A 7,784-nucleotide genomic window follows, 5' to 3' on the forward strand; every position below is an offset into this window, starting at 1 on the left:
CCATTGGACGTTCCCTGAGGTCTTCCTCATTGGGATTCACGTCCTCCTCCTCCTTCACAGGTTCGGCCATTTTGATTACATCAATGGCCTTGCACTCTCCTTTGGGATTCTCTTCTATATTGCTTGGGAGAGAGCTAGGAGGAGTTTCAGTAACACTTTTACTCAGCTGGCCCACTTGTGCCTCCAAATTTCTAATAGATGATCTTGTTTCAGTCATAAAACTAAGAGTGGCCTTAGATAGATCAGAGACTATGTTTGCTAAGCTAGAAGGATTCTACTCAGAATGCTCTGTCTGCTGCTGAGATGATGATGGGAAAGGTTTGCTATTGCTAAACCTGTTTCTTCCACCATTGTTATTATTGAAGCCTTGCTTCTGTTGATCCTTCCATGAAAAATTTGGATGATTTTTCCATGTAGGATTATAGGTGTTGCCAAAAGCTTCACCCATATAATTCACCTCTGCCATTGCAGGGTTTTCAGGATCATAAGCTTCTTCTTCAGAAGATGCTTCTTTAGTACTGTTGGATGTATTTTGCAATCCATTCAGACTCTGAGAGATCATATTGACTTGTTGGGTCAATATTTTGTTCTGAGCCAGTATGGCATTCAGAGCATCAATTTCAAGAACTCCTCTCTTTTGAGGCGTCCCATTATTCACAGGATTCCTCTCAGAGGTATACATGAACTGGTTATTTGCAACCATTGCAATAAGTTCCTGAGCTTCTGCAGACGTTTTCTTTAGGTGAATGGATCCACTTGCAGAGTGGTCCAGTGACATCTTGGAAAATTCAGACAGACCATCATAGAATATATCTAATGTGGTCCATTCTGAAAGCATGTCAGAAGGACACTTTTTGGTCAGCTACTTGTATCTTTCCCAAGCTTCATAGAGGGATTCACCTTCTTTCTGTCTGAAGGTTTGAACATCCACTCTAAGCTTGCTCAGCTTTTGAGGAGGAAAGAACTTGGCTAAGAAAGTCGTGACCAGCTTATCCCAAGAGTCCAGGCTATCTCTAGGTTGTGAGTCCAACCATGTTCTAGATCTGTCTCTTATAGCAAAAGGAAAAAGCATAAGCTTGTAGACTTTAGGATCAACTCCATTGGTCTTAAAAGTATCACAGATCTGCAAGAACTCAGTTAAGAACTGATAAGGGTCTTCTGATGGAAGTCCATAAAACTTGCAATTCTGTTGCAGTAGAGAAACTAATTGAGGCTTTAGCTCCAAATTGTTTGCTCCTATGGTAGGGATTGAGATGTTTCTTCCATAAAAGTTGGAAGTTGGTGTAGTAAAATCACCAAGCATCTTCCTTGCATTGTTGTTTAGTTCGTCCATATTGTTTCTTTTGCTGCTTCCTTTTCGAAAATTTTAGTGAGGTCATCTTCAGAGTTTTGTGCTTTAGCTGCTCTTAGCTTCCTCTTCAGAGTCCTTTCAGGTTCAGGATCAGTTTCAACAAGTATGCCTTTATCTTTGTTCCTGCTCATATGAAAGAGATGGAAACAAAGAAAATATATAATCATCTATGTCACAGTATAGAGATTCCTTGAGGTGTCAGAGAAAAACAAGAATAGAAGGATGGAGTTCGAATTGACAATGGAGGAGGAATGTTAGTGTTCAAATAGAAAAAGATGAGAGAGGGGGTAAAGAATTTTCGAAAATAAAAAGAATAAGATTTAAAATAAATTTTTGAAAGTTGGTTGTGGTTATGAAAAAGATAAGAAATAATAAAACAAACAAAAAGTCAATTATTCAGTTGAAAAAGATTTGAAAATTAATTTTGAAAAGATAAGAAGTTAGAAAAGATTTTGATATTGATTTTGAAAAAGATATGTTTGAAAAGATATGATTGAAATTTATTTTGAAAAAGATTTGAAAAGGAAATTAAAAAGATTTGATTTTTTTTGAAAAAGATATGATTGAAAATATTTGATTTGAAAAAGATTTGCTTTTGAAAAAAATATGAAGATTTAAAAAAGATTTGAAAACAAAATTCCTCTCCTTGTGTCATCCTGGCGTTAAACGCCCAGGAGCTGCATGTTTTGGGCGTTTAACGCCCAATTGCTGCATGGTTTGCGCGTTTAAACGCCCAGCCAGGTACCCTGGCTGGCATTTAAATGCCAGTTTTCCTTCTTCACTGGGCGTTTTGAACACCCAGATTTTTCTCTGTAAATCCTCTGCTTTATGTTCTTGGATCTTCATTTTGCTATATCCTTTATTCAAGAAGATATATTTTTAATTTTGAAAAATAGCAAAATGAGTCAAAACATATAATTCTTGGACCAAAACACAAGATATATGCAAGAACATTATGAACATCAAGATGAACACCAAGAACAATAATGAAGATCGAGATGAACATCGAGAACTTAGTTTTCCATAAAAGAAAACTTGCAAGACACCAAACTTAGAACTTTCTCATGTTTGGGCCATATGCTTTGCAAGAATGCACATGTAAAACATCATGCAGTGCAAAACAAGAAATCATGCAGATCAAACAAGGCAATTCATCAAGAACAGCTTGAAGATCATCAAGAACATTATGCATGTTTTTCAAAATTTGCAAGACAATTAAAATCATGCAATTGACACCAAACTTAAAATTTGGCCCTAGATTCAACAAGAACCATGAAATATTTTTGAGTTTTTATGATTTTATGAATTTTTTTTGGGTTTTTTGAAAATTGTTTTTAGAAAACACGAAAAAGAATAAAATTTTTTTGAAAGATTTTTGAAAACTTTTTGAGAATAAAATAAGAAGAAAATTACCTAATCTGAGCAACAAGATGAACTGTCAGTTGTCGAAACTCGAACAATCCCCGGCAACGGTGCCAAAAACTTGGTGCACGAAATTGTGATCATCAACCATGGCGCCAATAGACTTCGTGCTCTCAAACGTGAATCACACTTTGTCACAACTCTGCACAACTAACCAGCAAGTGCAATGGGTCGTCCAAGTAATACCTTACGTGGGTAAGGGTCGATCCCACGGAGATTGTCGGCTTGAAGCAAGCTATGGTCACCTTGTAAATCTCAGTCAGGCGGATTCAAATGGGTGATAGAGTTTTAATAATTAAAAAGATAAATAAAACACAAAGTAAAGATAGAGATACTTATGTAATTCATTGGTAAGAATTTCAGATAAGTGTATGGAAATGCTTTGCTCCTTTTGAATCTCTGCTTTCCTACTGCCTTCATCCAATCCTTCATACTCCTTTCCATGGCAAGCTGTATGTAGGATTTCGCTGGCATCAATGGCTACCTCCCATCCTCTCAGTGAAAAGGGTCCTCTACGGTTTCTCGCATGGCTAATCATCTGTCGGTTCTCGATCATGTTGGAATAGGATTTACTATCCTTTTGCATCTGTCACTACGCCTAACACTCGCGAGTTTGAAGCACGTCACAGTCATCCCTTCCCAGATCCTACTCGGAATACCACAGACAAGGTTTAGACTTTCCGGATCCCAGGAATGACCGCCAATAATTCTAGCTTATACCACGAAGACTCTGACCTCACGGAATAGAAGGCTCGATTGTCAGGCGAGGCAACCATGCGTCGTGGACTAGGAATCCAAGAGATACACACTCAATCTTAAGTAGAACAGAAGTGGTTATCAGTCATGCATTCATAGGTGAGAATGATGATGAGTGTCACGGATCATCACATTCATCAGATTGAAGTGCGAGTGAATATCTTAGAATAAGAATAAGCATGAATTGAATAGAAGAACAATAGTAATTGCATTAATACTCGAGGAACAGCAGAGCTCCACACCTTAATCTATGGTGTGTAGAAACTCCACCGTTGAAAATACATAAGAACAAGGTCTAGGCATGGTCGAATGGCCAGCCCCCAAAACGTGATCAATAGATCAAAAGATGATCAAAAGATGAAAATACAATAGTAAGAGGTCCTATTTATAAGAAAACTAGCTACTAGGGTTTACAGAAATAGGTAAATGATGCAGAAATCTACTTCCGGACACACTTGGTATGTGCTTGGACTGAGCATTGAGCTTTACTCGTGTAGAGACTTCTCTTGGAGTTAAACACCAGCTTTGGTGCCAGTTTGGGCGTTTAACTCCAGCTTTTATGCCAGTTCTGGTGTTTTGACTTCAGAATAAGGCAGAGAAGGGGCGTTTGAATGCCAGTTTGCATCATCAAAACTCGAGCAAAGTATGAACTATTATATATTGCTGGAAAGCTCTGGATGTCTACCTTCCAACGCAATTGAGAGCACACCACTTGGAGTTCTGTAGCTCTAGAAAATTCACTTCGAGTGCAGAGAGGTTAGAATCCAATAGTATCATCAGTCCTTTTTTAGCCTCTGAATCAGATTTGTGCTCAGGTCCCTCAATTTCAGCCAGAAAATACCTGAAATCACAAAAAAACACACAAACTCATAGTAAAGTCCAGAAATATGAATTTTGCATAAAACTAATAAAAACATCCCAAAAAGTAGCTAGATCCTACTAAAAACTACCTAAAAACAATGCCAAAAAGTGTATAAATTATCCGCTCATCACCCTTTAGACATGTTCTCCAAATGGACACAACTAGACATCTTTTATGAAGGTTTGGGTGAAATGTCCAAGATGTACTTAGATAATTCTGCAAGAGGTTCATTACACAAGAAGAAGACACCAGAGGAGACTATTGAGCTTATTGAATTGGTTGCTAGCAACCAATACTTGTACTCATCTAACAGGAATTCTGTGAATTCTGAGACCTCTCGGAAGAGATGCGTGTTGGAAGTAGAAACTCTTAATGCTCTTCTTGCTCAGAACAAGCTTATGTCTCAGCAAATAAGTCTACTTACCCAACAGATGGGTGGCATGCAAGTCTCATCTATCAACACCCAAAATCTACCTCAAGAAGCCTCTTATGACATGACAGGTAATTTTGTGCAAAATGATAATTATGATTATGCTCAATTTTCTTCTGAACAGGTTAATTACATGGGGAGTGCTTCTAGAAATCCCAACAATGATCCCTATTCTAAGACCTACAATCAGGGGTGGAGAAATCACCCAAATTTTGGGTGGAGAAAGCAACTTCAGAGGCCACAAAATTTTAATCATTATTCTCAGGGTGGTTTACAATAGAATAATTTTAATAACCACCAGTTTCAGTCATCTCAGCAAGCAACTTCTCATCCCCAACAGAATAATAATTTGGAAGCAATGTTGATAAGTTTTAGACAGGAAACCAGAGCATCAATCAAGAACTTAGAGATTCAGATGGGTCAATTAGCCACAAAAGTTAATGAAATTGATCAAAGGACCACTAATACCCTTCATGGTAATATAGTGGTGAATCCAAGAGAGTAATGCAAGGCTATCACCTTAATAAGTGGACAAGTGGCAAGTATGGAAGCACAAGTTGCTGATGAGCCAGTTGAAAGAGATTGCAAGGTTATTCAACTGAGAAGTGGTAAAGTTGCTGGCTCTGAGACCAAAGTTAATGAAGAGTTAGTTGAAAAAGAAGCTCCAAAGGAGAAGAAGGAAGAAGTAGAGCACGCCCCTCTAAAGCGTGCAGACAACCCATTCCCAAACTCTCTTGACACTCATCCTACATTGCCAAAGGCTCCTGAGTACAAGCATAAGATGCCATATCCTTAGAAACTTCAAAAGGAGACCAAGGACAAGCAGTTTTCAAAGTTCTTGGAAGTCTTTAGAAAGCTGCAAATTAATATTCCTTTTGCTGAGGTTTTGGAACAAATGCCTATCTATGTCAAGTTCATGAAGGAGTTATTGTCAAAGAAGAAGCGTTTAAAGAGAGATGAGACAGTAGTCCTGACTAAAGAATGTAGTGCTGTAACTCAGAATAACTTGCCAAGGAAGATGTCAGATCCAAGGAGCTTTCAAATTCCATGCACCATTGGGAGCACAACCTTTGAGAAAGCTATATGTGATCTAGGGGCAAGCATAAATCTAATGCCCTTATCTGTGATGAAGAAGCTGTAAATCCAAGAGGCACAACCCACAAAGATAGCATTACAGATGGCAGACAAATCTGTGAAGTCTGCATACGGATTAGTGGAGAATATCTTGGTCAAAGTGGGTAAGTTCTTCCTCCCAGCAGACTTTGTGATTCTTGACACGGGGAGGATGAGAATGCCTCTATAATTCAAGGAAGACCATTCCTAGCCACTGGAAGAGCTCTGATTGATGTAAAAGTGGGCGAATTAGTGCTTAGAGTGCATGATGAGCAACTAGTCTTCCATATTTTCAAATATCTACATTCAGCAGGTGAAGAAGAGAGGTGCATGCAGACTGAGCTTATTGATCCAACCCTTCAAAAATCCCCTGATGATGCACAACAGAATCTGCAGCTCAAACCTCCCTTGGCAACAATCAATAAAATTTCTCCTGATATCAAACTTAAGTTTGGTGGTGGGAATTCATCATCTACCAAGGAGGAGGTTCCCAAAAAGAAGAAAGTACCCAGAGGATGGAGAAACAAAAAGATCCCCACTGAAGGTTTCTCCTCAGGAATGAAGGTAGTGTTGACTAGCAATCCAGCGTGGGTTTATACAGTAATCAGAATCCTCTCTCTGGAGCATATTGAGCTACGTTATGGAGACACAGAAAAGAAGTTCAAAGTAAGGGGTGAAGAGTTGAACCCCTATGATCCTCCTCCTCAGAGGAGCTGACCGTCAAGCTAGTGACGATAAAGAAGTGTTTTCGGGAGACAACCCGATAATTTCGTATCCTTAGCTATTTGTTTCGTAGTAGTAGTTTTCTTACTTATTTGATTTTTATTGAGTTTTTACTGTTTTTCTCCGTTTTACGTGTGTTTTGATCATCCAGCTATTTTAAAATAGGAACCGGACACTTCAAAAAAAAAAATAATTTGCCTCATGTATTGCTCACTAAGATTGAATTTAAAAGAAAAAGAAGTGATGTATTGCATGAGAAATTGAGTTTATATTTAAGAGTAGTCTTATTTACTTAAATGTGGTGGTATTTTCAGTGATTCTGAATGCATGACATGAACAGTGCATATATTTGAATTTGAATCAAAGGATGTTGGTGTATAAGGAATAGGAATTTAGAGAATTATTATGACTTCTCTGAAATAAACAAAAAAATTTTGTCCTTGTAGCAAAAGAAACAGCAAATATATATATATATATATATATATATATATATATATATATATATATATATATATATAATAAAAGCAAGGTCCAAGACTTTGAGTATCAATGACTAGGGAGGTCAGACATGATTAAAAGCTCAAAGAGTTGTTTTCCTAGTCATATGCTTGTGGTGTAATTGTGTCAAGTAATCCTTGAGATAGAATACTTAGAGTCGAGACCAAATGCGTTTAACAGAGTATGCCAAAGACTTTGAGCACCACTGTCTGGGAGTAACTCAAAGAAAAATCAGAACTCAAAGAGAGTTCCCCAGTTAAGTGCTTGTGGTGTTTTTGTGTCAAGTAACCCTTGAGATAAAACATTTAAAGTCACGGCTAGGCTCAAGGTGCAAAGCACCAAAGAAAAATTAATTAAAGTAAATTTTGCTGTGTTCAAGGATTAAATTGAAATATAAAGATCAGAGAATTCATAATATTATCTGGATTCAAATTTCGAATGACAATGACATCATTCTGATTCAAAGGAGAGTGAGATGCCAAACCTATTCAGGATTGCAGTTATAAACCCCACTATAAGAAGAGACATGAGCTTAATCAAACTCTCATTCTCATGCAAATTCACATCTTAAGCCTATATTAGTTTTGGTTGCTTGAGGACAAGCAACAGTTTAAGTTTGGTGTTGTGAT

The 7,784-nt window shown here is 37.6% G+C and overlaps 1 non-coding gene across 1 annotated transcript; it reads left to right on the plus strand.

Moving 5' to 3' along the window:
• Positions 1-832: 832 nt before the first annotated feature.
• Positions 833-940, plus strand: LOC112704668 (small nucleolar RNA R71). Its single transcript, XR_003155282.1, has one exon. It is a non-coding gene; the product is annotated as a small nucleolar RNA R71 (small nucleolar RNA).
• The last annotated feature ends 6,844 nt before the right edge of the window (positions 941-7,784 follow it).

The sequence above is a fragment of the Arachis hypogaea genome, chromosome 7, assembly GCF_003086295.3.
Source record: "Arachis hypogaea cultivar Tifrunner chromosome 7, arahy.Tifrunner.gnm2.J5K5, whole genome shotgun sequence".
In the NCBI taxonomy this organism is placed as follows: Eukaryota; Viridiplantae; Streptophyta; class Magnoliopsida; order Fabales; family Fabaceae; genus Arachis; species Arachis hypogaea.